This window comes from Prunus avium, chromosome 1 (assembly GCF_965620075.1).
Source record: "Prunus avium chromosome 1, drPruAviu1.hap1.1, whole genome shotgun sequence".
NCBI lineage: Eukaryota > Viridiplantae > Streptophyta > Magnoliopsida > Rosales > Rosaceae > Prunus > Prunus avium.
This window is the reverse complement of record NC_142284.1, coordinates 27035917-27063744: the sequence shown is the minus strand read 5'-3', so window position 1 is coordinate 27063744 and position 27828 is coordinate 27035917. Positions and strand designations below refer to the sequence as shown.

Below are 27828 nucleotides of genomic sequence, written 5' to 3'. Positions count from 1 at the left end.
CTTGAATTGTCCAATTTCTCACACCTATTGATTTCGGATCGAGCCCAAAACTTGGGCAACATCATAATATGGTTGGAGGAGTCGTTTGGTGAGTTTTGAGTGAAATCCAATCGCTAGAAGTATGGAATACAACAACTACTCCGATTAGGAACGAACTGTCGTTGAAATTGAATTGACCAATTTCTCACACCTTTTGATTTCGGATCGAGCCCAAAACTTGGGCAACATCATAATATGGTGGGAGGAGTCATTTGGTGAGTTTTGAGTGAAATCCATTCGCTAGAAGTATGGAATACACCAACCACTCCAATTAGGAACGAACTGCCGTTGAACTTGAATTGTCCAATTTCGAACACCTGTTGATTTCGGATCAAGCCCAAAACTTGGGCAACATCATAATATGGTGGGAGGAGTCATTTGGTGAGTTTTGAGTGAAATCCAATCGCTAGAAGTATGGAATACACCAACCACTCCAATTAGGAACGAACTGACGTTGAACTTGAATTGTCCAATTTCTCACACCTATTGATTTCGAATCGAGCCCCAAACTTGGGCAACATCATAATATGGTGGGAGGAGTCATTTGGTGAGTTTTGAGTGAAATCCAATCGCAAGAAGTATGGAATACCACTCCAATTAGGAACGAACTGCCGTTGAAATTGAATTGTCCAATTTGGAACACCTATTGATTTCGGATCGTACCCAAAACTTGGGAAACATCATAATATGGAGGGAGGAGTCATTTGGTGAGTTTTGAGTGAAATCCAATCGCTAGAAGTATGGAATACACCAACCACTCCAATTAGGAACGAACTGTCGTTGAACTTGAATTGTCCAATTTCTCACACCTATTGATTTCGGATCGAGCCCAAAACTTGGCCAACATCGTAATATGGTGGGAGGAGTCATTTGGTGAGTTTTGAGTGAAATCCAATCGCTAGAAGTATGGAATACAACAACTACTCCGATTTGGAACGAACTGTCGTTGAAATTGAATTGACCAATTTCTCAGACCTATTGATTTCGGATCGAGCCCAAAACTTGGGCAACATCATAATATGGTGGGAGGAGTCATTTGGTGAGTTTTGAGTGAAATCCAATCGCTAGAAGTATGGAATACAACAACTACTCCGATTAGGAAGGAACTGTCGTTGAAATTGAATTGACCAATTTCTCACACCTATTGATTTCGGATCAAGCCCAAAACTTGGGCAACATCATAATATGGTGGGAGGAGTCATTTGGTGAGTTTTGAGTGAAATCCATTCGCTAGAAGTATGGAATACACCAACCACTCCAATTAGGAACGAACTGCTGTTGAACTTGAATTGTCCAATTTCGAACACCTGTTGATTTCGGATCAAGCCCAAAACTTGGGCAACATCATAATATGGTGGGAGGAGTCATTTGGTGAGTTTTGAGTGAAATCCAATCGCTAGAAGTATGGAATACACCAACCACTCCAATTAGGAACGAACTGACGTTGAACTTGAATTGTCCAATTTCTCACACCTATTGATTTCGGATCGAGCCCCAAACTTGGGCAACATCATAATATGGTGGGAGGAGTCATTTGGTGAGTTTTGAGTGAAATCCAATCGCTAGAAGTATGGAATACACCAACCACTCCAATTAGGAACGAACTGACGTTGAACTTGAATTGTCCAATTTCTCACACCTACTGATTTCGAATCGAGCCCCAAACTTGGGCAACATCATAATATGGTGGGAGGAGTCATTTGGTGAGTTTTGAGTGAAATCCAATCGCTAGAAGTATGGAATACCACTCCAATTAGGAACGAACTGCCGTTGAACTTGAATTGTCCAATTTGGAACACCTATTGATTTCGGATCGTACCCAAAACTTGGGAAACATCATAATATGGTGGGAGGAGTCATGTGGTGAGTTTTGTGTGAAATCCAATCGCTAGAAGTATGGAATACACCAACCACTCCAATTAGGATCGAACTGACGTTGAACTTGAATTGTCCAATTTCTCACACCTATTGATTTCGGATCGAGCCCCAAACTTGGGCAACATCATAATATGGTGGGAGGAGTCATTTGGTGAGTTTTGAGTGAAATCCAATCGCTAGAAGTATGGAATACCACTCCAATTAGGAACGAACTGCCGTTGAACTTGAATTGTCCAATTTGGAACACCTATTGATTTCGGATCGAGCCCAAAACTTGGGCAACATCATAATATGGTGGGAGGAGTCTTTTGGTGAATTTTGATTGAAATCCAATCGCTAGAAGTATGGAATACACCAACCACTACAATTAGGAACGAACTGCCGTTGAACTTGAATTGTCCAATTTCTCACACCTATTGATTTCGGATCGAGCCCTAAACTTGGGCAACATCATAATATGGTGTGAGGAGTCATTTGGTGAGTTTTGAGTGAAATCCAATCGCTAGAAGTATGGAATACCACTCCAATTAGGAACGAACTGCCCTTGAACTTGAATTGTCCAATTTGGAACACCTATTGATTTCGGATCGAGCCCCAAACTTGGGCGACATCATAATATGGTGGGAGGAGTCATTTGGTGAGTTTTGAGTGAAATCTAATCGCTAGAAGTATGGAATACCACTCCAATTAGGAACGAACTGCCGGTGAACTTGAATTGTCCAATTTCTCACACCTATTTATTTCGGATCGAGCCCAAAACTTGGGCAACATCATAATATGGTGGGAGGAGTCATTTGGTGAGTTTTGAGTGAAATCCAATCGCTAGAAGTATGGAATACACCAACCACTCCAAGTAGGAACGAACTGCTCTCGAACTTGAATTGTCCAATTTCTCACACCTATCGATTTCGGATGGAGCCCAAAACATGGGCAACATCATAATATGGTGGGAGGAGTCATTTGGTGAGTTTCGAGTGAAATCAAATCGCTAGAAGTATGGAATACACCAACCACTCCAATTAGGTACGAACTGCCGTTGAACTTCAATTGTCCAATTTCTCACACCTATTGATTTCGGATCGAGCCCAAAACTTGGGCAACATCATAATATGGTGGAGGAGTCATTTGGTGAGTTTCGAGTGAAATCCAATCGCTAGAAGTATGGAATACACCGACGACTCCAATTAGGAACGAACAGTCGTTGAACTTGAATTGTCCAATTTGGAACATCTATTGATTTCGGATCGAACCGAAAACTTGGGCAACATCATAATATGGTGGGAGGAGTCATTTGGTGAGTTTTGAGAGAAATCCAATCGCTAGAAGTATGGAATACACCAACCACTCCAATTTGGAACGAACTGCCGTTGAACTTGAATTGTCCAATTTCTCAAACCCATTGATTTCTGATTAAGCCCCAAACTTGGGCAACATCATAATATGGTGGGAGGAGTCATTTGGTGAGTTTTTAGTGAAATCCAATCGCTAGAAGTATGGAATACACCAACCACTCCAATTAGGAAGGAACTGCCGTTGAACTTGAATTGTCCAATTTCTCACACCTATTGATTCCGCATCGAGCCCAAAACTTGGGCAACATCATAATATGGTGTTAGGAGTCATTTGGTGAGTTTTGAGTGAAATCCAATCTTTAGAAGTATGCAATACAGCAACCACTCCAATTAGGAACAAACTGCCGTTGAACTTGAATTGTCCAATTTGGAACACCTATTGATTTCAGATCGAGCCCAAAACTTGGGCAACATCATAATAGGGTGGGAGGAGTCATTTGGTGAGTTTTGGGTGAAATCGAATCGCTAGAAGTAGGGAATGCACCAACCACTCCAATTAGGAACGAACTGCCATCGAACTTGAATTGTCCAATTTCTCACACCTAATGATTTCGGATCGAGCCCAAAACGTGGGCAACATCATAATATTGTGGGAGGAGTCATTTGGTGTGTTTTGAGTGAAAACCAAACGCTAGAAGTATGGAATACACCAACCACTCCAATTAGGAACGAACTGCCGTTGAACTTGAATTGTCCAATTTCTTTCACCTATTGATTTCGGATCGAGCCCAAAACTTGGGCAACATCATAATATAGTGTTCGGAGTCATTTGGTGAGTTTTGAGTAAAATCCAATCGCCAGAAGTATGGAATACACCAACCACTCCAATTAGGAACGAACTGCCGTTGAACTTGAATTGTCCAATTTCTCACACCTATTGATTTCGGATCGAGCCCAAAACTTGGGCAACATGATAATATGGTGGGAGGAGTAATTAGGTGAGTTTTGAGTGAAATCCAATCGCTAGAAGTATGGAATACACCAACCACTCCAATTAGGAACGAACTGCCGTTGAACTTGAATTGTCTAATTTCTCACACCAATTGATTTCGTATCGAGCCCAAAACTTGGGCAACATGGTAATATGGTGGGAGGAGTAATTTGGTGAGTTTTGATTGAAATCCAATCACTAGAAGTATGGAATACACCAACCACTCCAATTAGGAACGAACTGCCGTTGAACTTGAATTGTCCAATATCTCACACCTATTGATTTCAGATCGAGCCCAAAACTTGGGCAACTTGATAATATGGTGGGAGGAGTCATTTGGTGAGTTTTGGGTGAAATCCAATCGCTAGAAGTGTGGAATACACCAACCACTCCAATTAGGAACGAACTGCCGTTGAACTTGAATTGTCCAATTTGGAACACCTATTGATTTCGGATCGAGCCCAAAACATGGGCAACTCTGGGCTTAGTGGTTGGGCCCCCAAAAAATATATATTAAATACTGGACCAGTCCGGTCCGGTTCGGTCCGGTTTTGTTGACTTTTTAGTCAACTCGGTTTTTTCCGGTTTTTTTTCATCCGGTTTGGTTCGGTTTTCCAGTTTTCCGGTTTATATTCCCACCCCTACCCCAAGGGGGGGAGCTCTCAAACACTTCTCTAGAGAATTTGAGGGAGAGAAGGGAAGGGAGCTCTAGAGAAGTGTTTGAGAGCTCCCCCCCTTGGGGTGTGTTTACAAGCTTAGAGAACCTCCCTATTTATAGGCCTAAGGAAGTGAAAAATCTGAATTCAATATGGCTAATGCATACAACACTTATTTTATAAAATCTGAAATGGTTGATGCACTTCACCAATAAATCCCACCAGCAGCCCTAGCTCATCTTCATGTCACCATGACCAAGCTTCCAACCAGCTCAATAGCTCATGCCTAGCTCACCATGACCAAGCTTCCAACCAGAAACAATAGCTCATCCTGAGGTCAGCATGACCAGCAACTTCAAGGGCTTACGAATTGGGCTTCCCTTAAGCAAATTAAGACTTTAGCACTCAAACTTGAACTTCAGAATGTCTTCTTTCCAGCCATATATCATTTGGGCGAATCCAAGGTCGGAGGAGGAAGTTAAGGCCAAAACAAACTTCTAACTCATTTTGCGCGCTGATAAAATCCATCCTGAGCATGGCTCTGTGTTTGCTAGGTAATAGACTCCATATTTATCCAATGGGGCTGAATTTTGGATATGTTATAGTACACACCCATTGGAACAACTTTCATGAAGAATTCTGCCTCATCCGAGCTATGTAGGTTGCTGAAACAAAGCTTGCAATATGACCTACGGAACTGGACTGGCAGGGGGCTGTAGCCAAAATGAGTTTGTCTTTTAAGCTCTTCATCCATTCATCCAAATTAGGCCTTAACATGCTTGAATTGCATGAATTATGCTCTCTTGCTCTATTTGCCTACAAAACACACAAAGGGAGGCAAATAACATAGAAATCTAGGAAACTAAGCAAAAGAAGTAAGTAAATTTGGGCATGTATATGTATGAAATTATGAGCTTAACAACCATCCACTCCAATTTGGAACGAACTGTCGTCGAACTTGAATTGTCCAATTTCTCACACCTATTGATTTCGGATCAAGCCCCAAACTTGGGCAACATCATAATATGGTGGGAGTAGTCATTTGGTGAATTTTGAGTGAAATCCAATCGCTAGAAGTATGGAATACACCAACCACTCCAATTAGGTACGAACTGCCGTTGAACTTGAATTGTCCAATTTCTCACACCTATTGATTTCGGATCGAGCCGCAAACTTGGGCAACATCATAATATGGTGGGAGGAGTCATTTGGTGAGTTTTGGGTGAAATCCAATCGCTAGAAGTGTGGAATACACCAACCACTCCAATTAGGAACGAACTGCCGTTGAACTTGAATTGTCCAATTTCTCACACCTATTGATTTCGTATCGAGCCCAAAACTTGGGCAACATCATAATATGGTGGGAGGAGTCATTTGGTGAATTTTGAGTGAAATCCAATCGCTAGAAGTATGGAATACACCAACGACTCCAATTAGGAACGAACTGCCGTTGAACTTGAATTGTCCAATTTGGAACACCTATTGATTTCGGATCGAGCCCAAAACATGGGCAACATCATAATATGGTGGGAGGAGTCATTTGGTGAGTTTTGAGTGAAATCCAATTGCTAGAAGTATGGAATACACCAACCACTCTAATTAAGAACGAACTGCCGTTGAACTTGAATTGTCCAATTTCTCACACCTATTGATTTCAGATCGAGCCCAAAACTTGGGCAACATCATAATATGGTGGGAGGAGTCATTTGGTTAGTTTTGAGTGAAATCCAATCGCTAGAAGTATGGAATACACCAACCACTCCAATTTGGAACGAACTGTCGTTGGGCTTGAATTGTCCAATTTCTCACACCTATTGATTTCAGATCGAGCCGCAAACTTGGGCAACATCATAATATGGTGGGAGGAGTCATTTGGTGAGTTTTGGGTGAAATCCAATCGCTAGAAGTGTGGAATACACCAACCACTCCAATTAGGAACGAACTGCCGTTGAACTTGAATTGTCCAATTTCTCACACCTATTGATTTCGGATCGAGCCATAAACTTGGGCAACACCAAAATATGGTGGGAGGAGTCATTTGGTGAGTTTTGAGTGAAATCCAATCGCTAGAAGTATGTCATACACCAACCACTCCAATTAGGAACGAACTGCAGTTGAACTTGAATTGTCCAATTTGGAACACCTATTGATTTCGGATCGAGCCCAAAACTTGGGCAACATCATAATATGGTGGGAGGAGTCATTTGGGGAGTTTTGAGTGAAATACAATCGCTAGAAGTACGGAACACACCAACCACTACAATTAGGTACGAACTGCCGTTGAACTGGAATTGTCCAATTTCTCACACCTATTCATTTCGGATCGAGCCCAAAACTTGGGCAACACCATAATATGTTGGGAGGAGTCATTTGGTGTGTTTTGAGTGAAATCCAATCGCTCGAAGTATGGAATACACCAACCACTCCAATTAGGAACGAACTGCCTTTGAACTTGAATTGTCCAATTTCTCACACCAAATGATTTCGGATCGAGCCCAAAACGTGGGCAACATCATAATATTGTGGGAGGAGTCATTTGGTGAGTTTTGAGTGAAATCCAATCGCTAGAAGTATGGAATACACCAACCACTCCAACTAGGAACGAACTGCCGTTGAACTTAAATTTTCCAGTTTCTTTCTCCTATTGATTTCGGATCGATCCCAAAACCTGGGCAACATCATAATGTAGTGTTAGGAGTCATTTGGTGAGTTTTGAGTAAAATCCAATCGCCAGAAGTATGGAGTACACCATCCACTCCAATTAGGAACGAACCGCCGTTGAACTTGAATTGTGCAATTTGAAACACCTATTGATTTCGGATCGAGCCCAAAACTTGGGCAACATCATAATATGGTGGGAGGAGCCATTTGGTGAGTTTTGAGTGAAATCCAATCGCAAGAAGTATGGAATACACCAACCACTACAATTAGGTACGAATTGCCGTTGAAATTGAATTGTCCAATTTCTCACACCTATTGATTTCGGATCGAGCCCAAAACCTGGGCAACACCATAATATGTTGGGAGGAGTCATTTGGTGAGTTTTGAGTGAAATCCAATCGCTAGAAGTATGTCATACACCAACCACTCCAATTAGGAACGAACTGCAGCTGAACTTGAATTGTCCAATTTGGAACACCTATTGATTTCGGATCGAGCCCAAAACTTGGGCAACATCATAATATGGTGGGAGGAGTCGTTTGGGGAGTTTTGAGTGAAATACAATCGCTAGAAGTACGGAACACACCAACCACTACAATTAGGTACGAACTGCCGTTGAACTGGAATTGTCCAATTTCTCACACCTATTCATTTCGGATCGAGCCCAAAACTTGGGCAACACCATAATATGTTGGGAGGAGTCATTTGGTGTGTTTTGAGTGAAATCCAATCGCTCGAAGTATGGAATACACCAACCACTCCAATTAGGAACGAACTGCCTTTGAACTTGAATTGTCCAATTTCTCACACCTATTGATTTCGGATTGAGCCCAAAACTTGGGCCACATGATAATATGGTGTTTGGAGTCGTTTGGTGAGTTTTGAGTGAAATCCAATCGCTAGAAGTATAGAATACAGCAACCACTCCAATTTGGAATGAACTGCCGTTGAACTTGAATTGTCCAATTTCCCACACCTATTGATTTCAGATCGAACCCAAAACTTGGGCAACATCATAATATGGTGGGAGGAGTCATTTGGTGAGTTTTGAGTGAAATCGAATCGCTAGAAGTAGGGAATGCACCAACCACACCAATTAGGAACGAACTGCCATTGAACTTGAATTGTCCAATTTCTCACACCAAATGATTTCGGATCGAGCCCAAAACGTGGGCAACATCATAATATTGTGGGAGGAGTCATTTGGTGAGTTTTGAGTGAAATCCAATCGCTAGAAGTATGGAATACACCAACCACTCCAATTAGGAACGAACTGCCGTTGAACTTAAATTTTCCAGTTTCTTTCTCCTATTGATTTCGGATCGAGCCCAAAACTTGGGCAACATCAAAATGTAGTGTTTGGAGTCATTTGGTTAGTGTTGAGTAAAATCCAATCGCCAGAAGTATGGAGTACACCATCCACTCCAATTAGGAACGAACCGCCGTTGAACTTGAATTGTGCAATTTGAAACACCTATTGATTTCGGATCGAGCCCAAAACTTGGGCAACATCATAATATGGTGGGAGGAGTCATTTGGTGAGTTTTGAGTGAAATCCAATCGCAAGAAGTATGGAATACACCAACCACTACAATTAGGTACGAACTGCCGTTGAAATTGAATTGTCCAATTTCTCACACCTATTGATTTCGGATCGAGCCCAAAACTTGGGCAACACCATAATATGGTGGGAGGAGTCATTTGGTTAGTTTTGAGTGAAATCCAATCGCTAGAAGTATGGAATACACCAACCACTCCAATTAGGAACGAACTGCCATTGAACATGAATTGTCCAATTTCTCATACCTATTGATTTCCGATCGAGCCCCAAAATTGGGCAACATCATAAAATGGCGGGAGGAGTCATTTGGCGAGTTGTGATTGAAATCCAATCGCTAGAAGTATGGAATACACTAACCACTCCAATTAGGAACGAACTGCCGTTGTACTTGAATTGTCCAATTTCTCACACCTATTGATTTCGGATCGAGCCCAAAACTTGGGCAACATGATAATCTGGTGTTAGGAGTCAGTTGGTGATTTTGAGTGAAATCCAATCGCTAGATGTATGGAATACACCAACCACTCCAATTAGGAACGAACTGCCGTTGAACTTGAATTGTTCAATTTCTCACACCTATTGATTTCGGATTGAGCCCAAAACTTGGGCAACACGATAATATGGTGGGAGGAGTCATTTGGTGAGTTTTGAGTGAAATCCAATCGCCAGATGTATGGAATACACCAACCACTCCAATTAGGAACGAACCGCTTTTGAACTTGAATTGTCCAATTTCTCACACCAATTGAATTCGGATCGAGACCAAAACTTGGGCAACATGGTAATATGGTGGGAGGAGTAATTTGGTGAGTTTTGAGTGAAATCCAATCACTAGAAGTATGGAATACACCAACCACTCCAATTAGGAACGAACTGCCGTTGAACTTGAATTGTCCAATATCTCACACCTATTGATTTCAGATCGAGCCCAAAACTTGGGCAACTTGATAATCTGGTGTTAGGAGTCAATTGGTGAGTTTTGAATGAAATCCAATCGCTAGATGTATGGAATACACCAACCACTCCAATTAGGAACGAACTGCCGTCGAACTTGAATTGTCCAATTTCTCACACCTACTGATTTCGGATCGAGCCCAAAACTTGGGTAACTTCATAATATGGTGGGAGTAGTCATTTGGTTAGTTTTGAGTGAAATCCAGTCTTTAGAAGTACAGAATACACCAACCACTCCAATTAGGAACGAACTGCCGTTGAACTTGAATAGTCCAATTTCTCACACCTATTGATTTCGGATCAAGCCCCAAACTTGGGCAACATCATAATATGGTGGGAGGAGTCATTTGGTGTGTTTTGAGTGAAATCCAATCGCTAGAAGTATGGAATACACCAACCACTCCAATTAGGAACGAACTGCCGTTGAACTTGAATTGTCCAATTTCTCACACCTATTGATTTCCGATCGAGCCCCAAAATTGGGCAACATCATAATATGGCGGGAGGAGTGATTTGGCGAGTTTTGATTGAAATCCAATCGCTAGAAGTATGGAATACACAAACCATTCCAATTAGGAACGAATTGCCGTTGAACTTGAATTGTCCAATTTCTCACACCTATTGATTTCGGATCGAGCCCAAAACTTGGGCAACAGGATAATATGGTGGGAGGAGTAATTAGGTGAGTTTTGAGTGAAATCCAATCGCTAGAAGTATGGAATACACCAACCACTCCAATTAGGAACGAACTGCCGTTGAACTTGAATTGTCCAATTTCTCACACCAATTGATTTCGTATCGAGCCCAAAACTTGGGCAACATGGTAATATGGTGGGAGGAGTAATTTGGTGAGCTTTGAGTGAAATCCAATCAGTAGAAGTATGGAATACACCAACCACTCCAACTAGGAACGAACTGCCATCGAACTTGAATTGTCTAATTTCTCGCACCTATTGATTTCGGATAGAGCCCCAAACATGGGCAACATCATAATATGGTGGGAGGAGTCATTTGGTGAGTTTTGAGTGAAATCCAATCGCTAGAAGTATGGAATACACCAACCACTCCAATTAGGAACGAACTGCCGTTGAACTTGAATTGTCCAATTTCTCACACCTATTGATTTCGGATCGAGCCCAAAACTTGGGCAACATGATAATCTGGTGTTAGGAGTCAGTTGGTGAGTTTTGAGTGAAATCCAATCGCTAGATGTATGGAATACACCAACCACTCCAATTAGTAACGAACTCCTGTTGAACTTGAATTGTCCAATTTCCCACACCTATTGATTTCGGATCGAGCCCAAATCTTGGGCAACATGATAATATCGTGGGAGGAGTAATTTGGTGAGTTTTGAGTGAAATCCAATTGCTAGAAGTATGGAATACACCAACCACTCCAATTGGGAACGAACTGCTGTTGAACTTGAAATGTCCAATTTCTAACACCTATTGATTTCGGATCGAGCCCAAAACTTGGGCAACATGATAATATGGTGGGAGGAGTCATTTGGTGAGTTTTGAGGGAAATCCAATTGCTAGAAGTATGGAATACACCAACCACTCCAGTTAGGAACGAATTGCCGTTGAACTTGAATTGTCCAATTTATCACACCTATTGATTTCGGATCGAGCCCCAAACTTGGGCAACATCATAATATGGCGGGAGGAGTCATTTGGTGAGTTTTGATTGAAATCCAATCGCTAGAAGTATGGAATACACCAACCACTCCAATTAGGAACGAATTGCCGTTGTACTTGAATTGTCTAATTTCTCACACCTATTGATTTCGGATCGAGCCCAAAACTTGGGCAACAAGATAATCTGGTGTTAGGAGTCAGTTGGTGAGTTTTGAGTGAAATCTAATTGCTAGATGTATGGAATACACCACCCACTCCAATTAGGAACGAATTGCCGTTGAAATTGAATTGTCCAATTTATCACACCTATTGATTTCGGATCGAGCCCCAAACTTGGGCATCAGCATAATATGGCGGGAGGAGTCATTTGGTGAGTTTTGATTGAAATCCAATTGCTAGAAGTATGGAATACACCAACCACTCCAATTAGGAACGAACTGCAGTTGAACTTGAATTGTCTAATTTCTCACACCTATTGATTTCGGATCGAGCCCAAATCTTGGGAAACATCATAATATGGTGGGAGGAGTCGTTTGGTGAGTTTTGAGTGAAATCCAATTGCTAGAAGTGTGGCATACACCAACCACTCCAATTAGGAACGAACTGTCGTTGAACTTGAATTGTCCAATTTGGAACACCTATTGATTTCGAATCGAGCCCCAAACTTGGGCAACATGATAATATGGCGGGAGGAGTCATTAGGTGAGTTTTGAGTGAAATCCAATCGCTAGAAGTATGGAATACACCATCCACTCCAATTTGGAACGAACTGCCGTTGAACTTGCATTAGCCATATTGAATTCAGATTTTTCACTTCCTTAGGCCTATAAATAGGGAGGTTCTCTAAGCTTGTAAACACACCCCAAGGGAAGGGTGGGCACGGTCCGGTTCGGCCCGGTTCTCCCCTAAACCCGAAACCGAAACCGGTACTGTTCATCCGATCCGGTTCGGTCCGGTTTTTCAATTAAACACCTAAGAGAACCGCACCAACCCGAACCGGTTTATATCCGGTTCGGTTTCCGATTTTACAATTTGGACCGGCCGTTGGGCCCAATTGATTTTTTTATTATAAATTTTTAGAGATTTAAGCCCAACTGAAGTTTTTAAACAAAATTTGGGCCTACAAATTCACAATTAGCCCAATTCCCACCCAATCATCCCAAACATTAAATTTAAAATTACATGCCAATAACAAAACAAATACACTTAATTGCAAACGAAATTACTAAAAAAATTATAGAAATAACATTTAAACTACTCCATTTTCCACTGAAAAAAAAAGAAAAAAAAGCTCCATCTTCCCCTTGTTCTTTCTCGGAGGCAAGGGCAACACAAAGAGGCATCTTTTTCAAACCTTCTCTATTAAGCTCTCCCAGCCCCTGGATTTCCTGTGCAAAGATATACTGCTTCTTCTGTTATCTACTGCTGTGAAGCCATATGAGTTGACTGCAGGTGAGAAAGTATGTCCTCCATGATATGATTGCACAAAAGTGTTGTCCAATGAATTAATAAACTTTGGAGAATCGGAAACTACATACATGTCATTGTTATGTGTTCTCATGTCACCATTGCTAAGCCGCACAACTGCCGCCAAGCCACTCTCAGACACATCAAGCCTAGTCCAAAAAAAAAAATACAGAGAGAGAGAGAGAGAGAGAGAGAGAGAGAGAGAGAGAAAATTGGGGTTTTACTTCGAGCTTGAAATTTTCATTTTCATTATCTCCAAACAGCAATTAGGGTTTTACTTCGAGCTTGAAATTTTTACAGTAGAAAAAACAACGAGAATGAAACGAAGGAATACTGAACGTTTGCGTTTGATAGAACCCTAAATCAATCATACCCACATCTTCGATCGTGAATCAAATAAAACAAAAAATGAGAGAACGAGGCAACACAATAAGCAATGAAGAATTAGAAAGAGAGTAACTAGCTCACCTGGTTTCGTGACGCCGCCGAGTCAGAGAGAATGAGAGAGAGAGAAAATTGGAATTAGAAAGAGGAAGAAGAAAGAGAAAGAAGAAGAAAAAGAGAGAGAGAGAGAGAGAGAGAGAGAGAGAGAGAGAGAGAGAGAGAGAGAGAGAGAGAAAATAAAAGAGAGAAGCTGCGGCGGATTGAAAAGATAAAGGAGAGAGGAAGGAAAGAAAAGGTGGTTTTAGGGTTAGGTGTTGGTTGATGGGCTTTTGTTGTTGGGCTTGGCTAAGGTTAGATGTTAGTAGTTGGGTTTGGGAAGTGAGAAAAATTCTGGGCTTAGTGGTTGGGCCACCAAAAAATATATATTAAATACTGGACCGGTCCGGTCCGGTCCGGTCCGATTTTGTTGACTTTTTAGTCAACTCAGTTTTTTCCGGTTTTTTTTCATCCGGTTTGGTTCGGTTTTCCGGTTTTCCAGTTTATATGCCCACCCCTACCCCAAGGGGGGGAGCTCTCAAACACTTCTCTAGAGAATTTGAGGGAGAGAAGGGAAGGGAGCTCTAGAGAAGTGTTTGAGAGCTCCCCCCCTTGGGGTGTGTTTACAAGCTTAGAGAACCTCCCTATTTATAGGCCTAAGGAAGTGAAAAATCTGAATTCAATATGGCTAATGCATACAACACTTGTTTTATAAAATCTGAAATGGTTGATGCACTTCACCAATAAATCCCACCAGAAGCCCTAGCTCATCTTCATGTCACCATGACCAAGCTTCCAACCAGCTCAATAGCTCATGCCTAGCTCACCATGACCAAGCTTCCAACCAGAAACAATAGCTCATCTTGAGGTCAGCATGACCAGCAACTTCAAGGGCTTACGAATTGGGCTTCCCTTAAGCAAATTAAGACTTTAAGCACTCAAACTTGAAGTTCAGAATGTCTTCTTTCCAGCCATATATCATTTGGGCCAATCCAAGGTCGGAGGAGGAAGTTAAGGCCAAAACAAACTGCTAACTCATTTTGCGCGCTGATAAAATCCATCCTGAGCATGGCTCTGTGTTTGCTAGGTAATAGACTCCATATTTATCCAATGGGGCTGAATTTTGGATATGTTATAGTACACACCCATTGGAACAACTTTCATGAAGAATTCTGCCTCATCCGAGCTGTGTAGGTTGCTGAAACAAAGCTTGCAATATGACCTACGGAACTGGACTGGCAGGGGGCTGTAGCCAAAATGAGTTTGTCTTTTAAGCTCTTCATCCATTCATCCAAATTAGGCCTTAACATGCTTGAATTGCATGAATTATGCTCTCTTGCTCTATTTGCCTACAAAACACACAAAGGGAGGCAAATAACATAGAAATCTAGGAAACTAAGCAAAAGAAGTAAGTAAATTTGGGCATGTATATGTATGAAATTATAAGCTTAACAACCATCCACTCCAATTTGGAACGAACTGTCGTTGAACTTGAATTGTCCAATTTCTCACACCTATTGATTTCAGATCGAGCCCAAAACTTGGGCAACATCATAATATGGTGGGAGTAGTCATTTGGTGAATTTTGAGTGAAATCCAATCGCTAGAAGTATGGAATACACCAACCACTCCAATTAGGAACGAACTGCCGTTGAACTTGAATTGTCCAATTTCTCACATCTATTGATTTCGGGTTGAGCCCAAAACTATGGCAACTTCATAATATGGTGGGAGGAGTCATTGGTGAGTTTTGACTGAAATCGAATCGCTAGAAGTATGGAATACAGCAACTGTTAAGCTCATAATTTCATACATATACATGCCCTATTTACTTACTTCTTTTGCTTAGTTTCCTAGATTTCTAAGTGATTTGCCTCCCTTTGTGTGTTTTGTAGGCCAATGGAGCAAGAGAGCATAATTCATGCAATTCAAGCATGTTAAGGCCTAATTTGGATGAAGGAAAGAAGAGCTTAATGACAAACTCATTTTGGCTACAGCCCCCTGCCAGTCCAGTTCCGTAGGTCACATTGCAAGCCTTGTTTCAGAAACCTACACAGCTCGGATGAGGCAGCATTCTTCATGAACATTGTTCCAATGGGTGTGTACTATAACATATCCAAATTTCAGCCCCATTGGATAAATATGGAGTCTGTTACCTAGCAAACACAGAGCCATGCTCAGGATGGATTTTATCAGCGCGCAAAATGAGTTAGCAATTTGTTTTGGCCTTAACTTCCTCCTCCGACCTTGGATTGGCCCAAATGATATATGGCTGGAAAGAAGACATTCTGAACTTCAATTTCGAGTGCTTAAAGTCCTAATTTGATTAAGAGAAGCCCAAGTTGTAAGCCCTTGAAGTTGCTGGTCATGCTGACCTCAGCATGTGCTGGTTGGATGCTTGGTCATGGTGAGCTAGGTATGAGCTATCATTTCTGGTTGGAAGCTTGGTCATGGTGACATGAAGATGAGCTAGGGCTGCTGGTGGGATCTATTGGTGAAGTGCATCAACCAATTCAAGAATTTCTAATACAAGTGCATCAACCAATTCAAATTTTCTAATACAAGTGCATCAACCATTTCAAATTTTATAAAACAAGTGTTGTATGCATTAGCCATATTGAATTCAGATTTTTCACTTCCTTAGGCCTATAAATAGGGAGGTTCTCTAAGCTTGTAAACACACCCCAAGGGGGGGAGCTCTCAAACACTTCTCTAGAGCTCCCTTCCCTTCTCTCCCTCAAATTCTCTTAATTTTGCTTTCTAGTTCTCAATTCTAGCTTTCCTTTTGCTTCTTAGTTGTAGTTTATTTTTCTTTGTAATGTAAATTCTTTTCTTAAAGTTTTCAAGTTGAATTAGTTTCCAAGTTTCAATTATGGTTTTTGTTCTTATTCATTATGCTTATAAGTTAATATGCTAGTTTGAATGATTGATCACCATTTTGGTTTGAATTAAGAGTATACACCATGCTTTAATTCGAATTGAACTATGAATAGGAAGAGTATGTATGGACATTCGACAACAGGGATTAGATACATACTTGGTTGTTTAAAATGTTCTTCTATGCTTAATGGGTTCCTAATGCTTAATTTTAGGTTAGACAACAAATGATCAAATTAGGGAATTAGGAACACAAGGTTATGACCACACACCATGGCTTAATCATACTTTAGCTAGAATCAATCCATTAATCTAAATTGAACTTGGGAACTTATTTGCTTGAGTTACTTATTTCTTTCTTCCTTGTTTTATGTTCTTTTTTTTGTTTCTATTTTGTGTAGGGAAACTAAATTGGATCATTCAATCACCAATCCCTGTGGAATCGACCTCGCACTTACATATGCTATACTACCAACGGTTCGTGCACTTGCTAGAAGTATGGAATACATCAACCACTCCAATTAGGAACGAACTTCCGTTGAACTTGAATTGTCCAATTTGTCACACCTATTGATTTCGGATCGAGCCCAAAACTTGGGCAACATCATAATATGGTGGGAGTAGTCATTTGGTGAGTTTTGAGTGAAATCCAATCGCTAGAAGTATGGAATACACCAACCACTCCAATTAGGAACGAACTGCCGTTGAACTTGAATTGTCCAATTTGGAACACCTATTGATTTCGGATCGAGCCCAAAACTTGGGCAACAACATAATATGGTGCGAGGAGTCATTTGGTTAGTTTTGAGTGAAATCCAATCGCTAGAAGTATGGAATACACCAACCACTCCAATTAGGAACGAACTGCCGTAGAACTTGAATTGTCCATTTTGGAACACCTATTGATTTCGGATCGAGCCCAAAACTTGGGCAACATCATAATACGGTGGGAGGAGTCGTTTAGTGAGTTTTGAGTGAAATCCAATCGCTAGAAGTACGGAATACACCAACCATTCCAACTAGGAACGAACTGCCGTTGAACTTGAATTGTCCAATTTCTAACACCTATTGATTTCGGATATAACCCCAAACTTGTGCAACATCATAATATGGTGGGAGGAGTCATTTGGTGAGTTTTGAGTGAAATCCAATCGCTAGAAGTATGGAATACACCAACCACTCCAATCAGGAACGAACTGCCGTTGAACTTGAATTGTCCAATTTCTAACACCTATTGATTTCGGATCGAACCCCAAACTTGTGCAACATGATAATACGGTGGGAGGAGTCATTTGGTTAGTTTTGAGTGAAATCCAATCGCTAGAAGTGTGGAATACAACAACCACTCCAATTAGGAACGAACTGCCGTTGAACTTGAATTGTCCAATTTCTCACACCTATTGATTTTGGATCGAGCCCAAAACTTGGGCAACATCATAATATGGTGGGAGTAGTCATTTGGTTAATTTTGAGTGAAATCCAATCGCTAGAAGTATGGAATACACCAACCACTCCAATTAGGAACGAACTGCCGTTGAACTTGAATTGTCCAATTTCCCACACCTATTGATTTCGGATTGAGCCCAAAACTTGGGCAACATCATAATATGGTGGTTTGAGTCATTTGGTGAGTTTTGAGTGAAATCCAATCGCTAGAAGTATGGGATACACCAACCACTCCAATTAGGAACGAACTGCCGTTGAACTTGAATTGTCCAATTTGGAACACCTATTGATTTCGGATCGAGCCCAAAACTTGGGCAACATCTTAATATGGTGGGAGGAGTCATTTGGTTAGTTTTGAGTGAAATCCAATCGCTAGAAGTGTGGAATACACCAACCACTCCAATTAGGAACGAACTGCCGTTGAACTTGAATTGTCCAATTTGGAACACCTATTGATTTTGGATCGAGCCCCAAACTTGGGCAACATCGTAATACGGTGGGAGGAGTCATTTGCTGAGTTTTGAGTGAAATCCAATCGCTAGAAGTGTGGAATACACCAACCACTCCAGTTAGGATCGAACTGCCGTTGAACTTGAATTGTCCAATTTCTCACACCTATTGATTTCGGATCGAGCCCAAAACTTGGGCAACTTCATAACATGGTGGGAGGAGTCATTTGGTGAGTTTTGATTGAAATCCAATCGCTAGAAGTATGGAATACACCAACCACTCCAATTAGGAACGAACTGCCGTTGAACTTGAGTTGTCCTATTTCTCACACCTATTGATTTCGGATCGAGCCCCAAACTTGGGCAACATCATAATATGGTGGGAGGAGTCATTTGGTGAATTTTGAGTGAAATCCAATCGCTAGAAGTATGGAATACACCAACCACTCCCATTAGGAACGAACTGCCGTTGAACTTGAATTGTCCAATTTCTCACACCTATTGATTTCGGATCGAGCCCAAAACTTGGGCAACTTCATAACATGGTGGGAGGAGTCATTTGGTGAGTTTTGAGTGAAATCCAATTTTCAAATTTCATTCATTTGTGTTTTCAATTTTCATTCATTTGTCACTAATTTTTTTTTTTTAATGTCATACAATCAATGCTATGGAGCTGCCATTGAGGTTTTCATATCAGAATTTTGCACTTCACAAAGCTTTGGCTCCTAGAATTCTGGTGGCTAAAGTACCATGCTCAAATTCTCGAAGGAGAATAGTGGAGACTACCCTAGTGAGCTATATTGAGCCCAATTGCTTTCTTGAGAGGGTTTAAAGTGTTTCTACTTCTCATCCCAATTTATTTTCTTCATTTCACTCTAAATGATCTCATTATTCCATTTTGATTGAATACTAAGGATGATTCTCTTTTGCAGATATCATGTGCTTGCTCTCATTCATGAATGAACTCATTGAAGTGATGCTAGGCTATGTGTGCATAACCATTCGATGTGCTTTCTTTTCACCCTACCTATATGTGTGTTCCATCAACCCTCTTGAAGCCAAACACTTAAAGCCTTTTCTTCTATCACCCTCATCATTTCCCTACCTTTGTATCTCAATCTGAGATACTTCACCTATTGTAGCCATACCCTATAGCTTAGAAATATACCAAGGTGTGCCAAGATAAAGTTTGAAGCAAGGAAGTTGCTGCCATGTGCCTAAATGAAAGATGGTGTGATTCTGTGCAATGAAGTTAATGAAGATGCAGATCAAATCAACGAAGATGAAAGTGTTTCGATTTGATCTAAGTGTAAAAAAAAATATAAATAAATAAATAAATAAAGTCTATGCCAGGTGGTACCATGAAGTTTGCAGCCATGCCATTATAAGTCAATGCTACCTTGCAGATCAATGAAGAATGCAACCTTGGTATGTTCTTAAGTTACCTGTTTTTTCTTCCAATTCTTCCATTTCCCCTAACCTTACCTTTCATTACAAACCTTGTGAAAGACCTAGCTGATCTTTGAGGATGTATTCATGGGTGCTGGTAGGTATGTGTGTATCTCTATTCTTAGTATTTGATTCCCTTCATGAGATCTAACCAAATATTGTGCTTCTATTTCATATACTCACTTTAGCTTGTTTGAGAGAATAAAACCATTGGTTCTGAGTGATTGAGTGTTATCTGTGAGAATTAGAGTCGAAGCATGTTCTTTATTCAAGGTTTGAGTGTGCTTGCTTTGAAACCGTGTGCCTTTGAGCTATAGCTTCCACATTACACACTGATTGATCACCTATCTTGGCAACTCTACGGTGTTGGAGGTATGACTAAAGTTTTCTTTCGTTCTCATTAGTTGATTTCAAGTTTTACTAACCACTTTGTTTTGTAGAGTTAGTAATGCGTTTGTGGGTATCGTTTCTGTTAAACCCTCAGGAGACACAACTCCTCCTACTAGGGATGCCTAGAGGTTTAAAGGCTTGTTGCATACGCTCAATGCAATCGAGTTACCTACGAAAGTGGTTTAGTTAACTTTTTGTTTTTAACTTTGTTTTGTGTTGTTTTGCTCGAGGACTAACAAAATCTAGGTTTGGGGGTATTTGATCGGTTCATAATTGTATATCATTTTGTACCCTTCTAGCTTATGATTTGGCTATGTGTTTGAGTTAAACTTGTGCTTTTAATCCTTTTTGTGTTTATCTTTCAGTTAATTGACATTTAGGTAACAATGATGACTTTGGATAGGAAATGATGCAATCCATGCATGTTAAGGCTTGATTTGGGTGAATGGAAGAAGGGCTTAAAGACAAACACATTTTGGCTACAACTCCTTTCCAGCCCAATTTCGTAGGTCAGCTTCTTGGCCTTGGATCAGCATGCTATGGGGCTTGGATGAGGTGAAGATCTTCATGAAACTTGTTCCAATGGGTGTCTAGTACAACATATCCAAATTTCAGCCCAATTGGACATTTGTGGAGTGCTCAGCCCGCCCAACACTCAACCCTGCTCAGGAGGATTTGCAGCTGCCAGCTTTGTCATGTGCCTCCATGTGCCTCACCCATGCTGCAACTGACTTTGGATCCAACATAATGAGTGAAGTGGGGAGGCATTCCAGCTATGAAATTCTAAAGGATCAAGTTGGTACATGCTGGAGTTATTATAGAGAAAGCATGTGCATGCATGTAAAGCATAAATGAAATGAAGTCAATTCCAGTCTCTGTTCGGCAGCCAAATTGCAAGGCCCAAAACGCATACTTCTACTGCTCCGATGGGAATACTTTCTTCATAGAAGTTGTTCCAATGGGTGTCTACTACAACATATCCAGATTTGAGCCCTATTGGATAAGTTTTGAAACCTCTGGCCTTCCTACACCAAGTCTGGTTCAGAAGACTCGTTTTTGTTCAACAACCAAAAGAAGACCACATGGGTTGGCAGCAAAAGGCAGCCACAATTGATCACCTTTGATCCCATGTGAAGAAAGCTTGAGGTGCAGCAAAAGAAGTATGGGATGGGATTGATTCCAACCACACTAACATAGACAAGATGAAGTGGGAGTTATGGGTTGTATTAAATGAGGAATGGTGGTGTTGGATTTCATCATGATGTTCCTCCCTCTTAGCCCTATAAATAGAGGAGTCTTCAAGCTACAAAATTCACTTCAGCCATCCTCCACACTTCCATCATCCAGAAATCATCCTCATACATTCCCACAACCCCAAACACTCAAGCAATCAACCCAATACTCTAAACTGCCCCAAAATCACCAAAACAGCTCCAGAAAACCTCCCTTCCATTTCCCTACGAATTTCCTCTTTCTCAGCCATCACCACTCACTCAAGCTCATCTCAAATCACCTCCATATCCTTCATACATCCTTCTAGACGTGGAGAAGCTCTTGGAGAAGCATTGGACACTACAAGAACTTCATAAAAGGGTTTTTCTACTCTTATGGCATTCATTATGTTTTCCCATTTCTATTTTAGTTTCTTTTCCATTATGAGTAGCTAAATCCATAACTAGGGCTTCGATGTAACCTAACATGAATATTCTGGGTTTATAAGTTTGGAGTTTCAAGTTTGATTCATGATTCATGTTCTTATTCATTATGCTTATAAGTTAACATGCTTGTTTGAATGATTGATCACCATTAGAACTTGTTTGTTAACTATCTTGGTTTGAATTAAGAGTAGACACCATGCTTTAATTCGAATTGAACTATGAATAGGAAGAGTATGTATGGACATTCGACAACAGGGATTAGATACATGCTTGGTTGTTTAAATTGTTCTTCTATGCTTAATGGGTTCCTAATGCTTAATTTTAGGTTAGACAACAAATGATCAAATTAGGGAATTAGGAACACAAGGTTAGGACCAAACACCATGGCCTAATCATACTTTAGCTAGAATCAATCTTTGAATCTGAATTAAACTTGTTACTTGACTCCATATAACCCAGAATTGAATTGTTATGGTGATTCGAATGCCCTAGTCTCCAAATCTGTTTTCCAACTCTTAAAACCACTCTTTGTTACACTTGTTTATTTGCTTTCATTTGCAATTTCAGTTTGCTCACTTCCTTTCACAATCACAATCACTCTCACTTTAATTTCTGTTTTAGACTTAACTTCCTAACTTCTTGAATTCGGTAATCTACGTACATAACTAATTTGAACTTCTCAGTCTTCGTGGGTACGACCTCGTACTTGTCTTGCTATATTACTAATTGCCCCGTACAATTGCGAGTTAACATAATAATTAACAACAAATTTTGGCGCCGTTGCCGGGGACTGAACGAAAGTTCTTCCCTGGTTATGTGCCCAAGGTTACCGTATTCTTTTTAGTGTTTCTAATTAATCTAATTTTCTGTTTCAGGTAGTTTATGTCTAAAAGACCGTTCCTTGAACAAGTGAGGTCTTCGTTCCAACGCTCCAGATCTTTGAACGCAGGACCATCGTTGCAACCCAACCGGGTGATCTCTGAAGTTCATAATCGTCTAGAAAGAGAGTTGTCAACTGCAAAAGAGCAAGCTCTTGCCACATTTACAAGTATTGCTCTCCACACTGAACTTCCTGGTTCTTCACCTTCAAATTCGGAAGCAAGTTCAGACCAAGAAGAAGAAGAAGAGATGGCTGCCAATGAGTTCATGGGAGAACTTGATATCCCAACAATTCCAGCATCTCCTTCAAGCATTTTGCTGCCCACTGTAGCTCGAAATTATGAGCTTAAATCTTCTCATCTTAATATGCTGCCTTTCTTTTATGGTTTACCTAATGAAGATCCATTAACTCATATAAAGGATATTTTTAATGTTGTGAGTTCTTTTCCCTTGACAGGTGTGACAGAAGATCAACTTCGAATGAGAGTGTTTCCATACACTTTGAAGGATAAGGCGAAATATTGGTTGAATTCTTTGAAGCCTGGTTCACTCACTACATGGGCTGCCATTCAAAAGAAGTTCTTGGAGAAATACTTCTCCACGCAAAAGACCGACATGCTTAGGGATAAGATCTTGTTATTTGCACAGCAAGATGATGAATCGTTTTGTGAAGCATGGGAGAGATTCAATGGGCTGCTCAACCAATGTCCTCATCATGGGATTCCATTGAAGCTTCAAATGCCGTTGAACTTGAATTGTCCAATTTGGAACACCTATTGATTTCGGATCAAGCCCAAAACTTGGGCAACATCATAATATGGTGGGAGGAGTCATTTGGTTAGTTTTGAGTGATATCCAATCGCTAGAAGTATGGAATACACCAACCACTCCAATTTGAAACGAACTGCCGATGAACTTGAATTGTCCAATTTCTCACACCTATTGAGTTCGGATCGAGCCCCAAACTTGGGCAACATCATAATATGGTGGGTGGAGTCATTTGGTGAGTTTTGAGTGAAATCCAATCGCTGGAAGTATGGAATACACCAACCAGTCCAATTAGGAACGAACTGCCGTTGAACTTGAATTGTCCAATTTCTAACACCTATTGATTTCGGATCGAACCCCAAACTTGTGCAACATCATAATATGGTGGGTGGAGTCATTTGGTGAGTTTGGAGTGAAATCCAATCGCTAGAAGTATGGAATACACCAACCACTCCAATTAGGAACGAACTGCCGTTGAACTTGAATTGTCCAATTTCTCACACCTATTGATTTCCGATCGAGCCCCAAACTTGGGCAACATCATAATATGGTGGGAGGAGTCATTTGGTGAGTTTTGAGTGAAATCCAATCGCTAGAAGTATGGAATACACCAACCACTCCAATTAGGAACGAACTGCCGTTGAACTTGAATTGTCCAATTTCTCACACCTATTGATTTCGGATCGAGGCCAAAACAAGGGCAACATCATAATATGGTGGGAGGAGTCATTTGGTGAGTTTTGAGTGAAATCCAATCGCTAGAAGTATGGAATACACCGACCACTCCAATTTGGAACGAACTGCCGTTGAACTGGAATTGTCCAATTTGGAACACCTATTAATTTCGGATCGAGCCAAAACTTGGGCAACATCGTAATTTGGTGGGAGGAGTCATTTGGTGAGTTTTGAATGAAATCCAATCGCTAGAAGTATGGAATACACCAACCACTCCAATTAGAAACGAACTGCCGTTGAACTTGAATTGTCCAATTTCTCACACCTATTGATTTCGGATCGGTCCCCAAACTTGGGCAACATCATAATATGGTGGGAGTAGTCATTTGGTGAGTTTTGAGTGAAATCCAATCGCTAGAAGTATGGAATACACCAACCACTCCAATTAGGAACGAACTGCCGTGGAACTCGAATTGTCCAATTTCGAACACCTATTGATTTCGGATCAAGCCCAAAACTTGGGCAACATCATAATATGGTGGGAGGAGTCATTTGGTGAGTTTTGAGTGAAATCCAATCCCTAGAAGTATGAAAGACACCAACCACTCGAATTAGGAAAGAACTGCCGTTGAACTTGAATTGTCCAATTTCTCACACCTATTGATTTCGGATCGAGGCCCAAACTTGGGCAACATCATAATATGGTGGGAAGAGTCATTTGGTGAGTTTTGAGTGAAATCCATTCGCTAGAAGTATGGAATACACCAACCGCTCGAATTAGGAACGAACTGCCGTTGAACTTGAATTGTCCAATTTCTCACACCTATTGATTTCGGATCGATCCGCAAACTTGGGCAACATCATAATATGGTGGGAGGAGTCATTTGGTGAGTTTTGAGTGAAATCCAATCGCTAGAAGTATGGAATACGCCAACCACTCCAATTAGGAACGAACTGCCGTGGAACTTGAATTGTCCAATTTCGAACACTTATTGATTTCGGATCAACCCCAAAACTTGGGCAACATCATAATATGGTGGGAGGAGTCATTTGGTGAGTTTTGAGTGAAATCCAATTCCTAGAAGTATGAAAGACACCAACCACTCGAATTAGGAAAGAACTGCCGTTGAACTTGAATTGTCCAATTTCTCACACCTATTGATTTCGGATCGAGCCCCAAACTTGGGCAACATCATAATATGGTGGGAAGAGTCATTTGGTGAGTTTTGAGTGAAATCCATTCGCTAGAAGTATGGAATACACCAACCACTCCAATTAGGAACGAACTGCCGTTGAACTTGAATTGTCCAATTTCTCACACCTATTGATTTCGGATCGAGCCCAAAACTTGGGCAACATCATAATTTGGTGTTAGGAGTCATTTGGTGAGTTTTGAGTGAAATCCAATCGCTAGAAGTATGGAATACACCAACCACTCCAATTAGGAACGAACTGCCGTTGAACTTGAATTGTCCAATTTCTCACACCTATTGATTTCGGATCGAGCCACAAACTTCGGCAACATCATAATATGGTGTCAGGAGTCATTTAGTGAGTTTTGAGTGAAATCCAATCGCTAGAAGTATGGAATACACCAACCACACCAATTAGGAACCAACTGTCGTTGAACTTAAATTGTCCAATTTCTCACACCTATTGATTTCGGATCAAGCCCCAAACTTGGGCAACATCATAATATGGTGGGAAGACTCATTTGGTGAGTTTTGAGTGAAATCCATTCGCTAGAAGTATGGAATACACCAACAACTCCAATTAGGAACGAACTGCCGTTGAACTTGAATTGTCCAATTTCGAACACCTATTGATTTCGGATCAACCCCAAAACTTGGGCAACATCATAATATGGTGGGAGGAGTCGTTTGGTGAGTTTTGAGTGAAATCCAATCGCTAGAAGTATGGAATACACCAACCACTCCAATTAGGAACGAACTGCCGTTGAACTGGAATTGTCCAATTTCTCACACCTATTGATTTCGGATCAAGGCCAAAACATGGGCAACATCATAATATGGTGGGAGGAGTCATTTGGTGAGTTTTGAGTGAAACCCAATCGCTAGAAGTATGGAATACACCGACCACTCCAATTTGGAACGAACTGCCGTTGAACTGGAATTGTCCAATTTGGAACACCTATTAATTTCGGATCGAGCCAAAACTTGGGCAACATCGTAATTTGGTGGGAGGAGTCATTTGGTGAGTTTTGAATGAAATCCAATCGCTAGAAGTATGGAATACACCAACCACTCCAATTAGAAACGAACTGCCGTTGAACTGGAATTGTCCAATTTCTCACACCTATTGATTTCGGATCGGTCCCCAAACTTGGGCAACATCATAATATGGTGGGAGTAGTCATTTGGTGAGTTTTGAGTGAAATCCAATCGCTAGAAGTATGGAATACACCAACCACTCCAATTAGGAACGAACTGCCGTGGAACTTGAATTGTCCAATTTCGAACACCTATTGATTTCGGATCAAGCCCAAAACTTGGGCAACATCATAATATGGTGGGAGGAGTCATTTGGTGAGTTTTGAGTGAAATCCAATCCCTAGAAGTATGAAAGACACCAACCACTCGAATTAGGAAAGAACTGCCGTTGAACTTGAATTGTCCAATTTCTCACACCTATTGATTTCGGATCGAGGCCCAAACTTGGGCAACATCATAATATGGTGGGAAGAGTCATTTGGTGAGTTTTGAGTGAAATCCATTCGCTAGAAGTATGGAATACACCAACCGCTCGAATTAGGAACGAACTGCCGTTGAACTTGAATTGTCCAATTTCTCACACCTATTGATTTCGGATCGATCCGCAAACTTGGGGAACATCATAATATGGTGGGAGGAGTCATTTGGTGAGTTTTGAGTGAAATCCAATCGCTAGAAGTATGGAATACGCCAACCACTCCAATTAGGAACGAACTGCCGTGGAACTTGAATTGTCCAATTTCGAACACCTATTGATTTCGGATCGAGCCCCAAACTTGGGCAACATCATAATATGGTGGGAAGAGTCATTTGGTGAGTTTTGAGTGAAATCCATTCGCTAGAAGTATGGAATACACCAACCACTCCAATTAGGAACGAACTGCCGTTGAACTTGAATTGTCCAATTTCTCACACCTATTGATTTCGGATCGAGCCCAAAACTTGGGCAACATCATAATTTGGTGTTAGGAGTCATTTGGTGAGTTTTGAGTGAAATCCAATCGCTAGAAGTATGGAATACACCAACCACTCCAATTAGGAACGAACTGCCGTTGAACTTGAATTGTCCAATTTCTCACACCTATTGATTTCGGATCGAGCCACAAACTTCGGCAACATCATAATATGGTGTCAGGAGTCATTTAGTGAGTTTTGAGTGAAATCCAATCGCTAGAAGTATGGAATACACCAACCACACCAATTAGGAACCAACTGTCGTTGAACTTAAATTGTCCAATTTCTCACACCTATTGATTTCGGATCAAGCCCCAAACTTGGGCAACATCATAATATGGTGGGAGGAGTCATTTGGTGAGTTTTGAGTGAAATCCAATCGCTAGAAGTATGGAATACACCAACCACTCCAATTAGGAACGAACTGCCGTTGAACTTGAATTGTCCAATTTGGAACACCTACTGATTTCGGATCGAGGCCAAAACAAGGGCA

The 27828-nt window shown here is 40.9% G+C and overlaps 1 non-coding gene across 1 annotated transcript; it reads right to left on the bottom strand.

Annotated features, from left to right (window-relative positions):
• Nucleotides 1-23322: 23322 nt before the first annotated feature.
• LOC148297670 (small nucleolar RNA R71) lies at nt 23323-23429 on the bottom strand. The gene has a single exon (XR_015833202.1). It is a non-coding gene; the product is annotated as a small nucleolar RNA R71 (small nucleolar RNA).
• Nucleotides 23430-27828: the final 4399 nt, after the last annotated feature.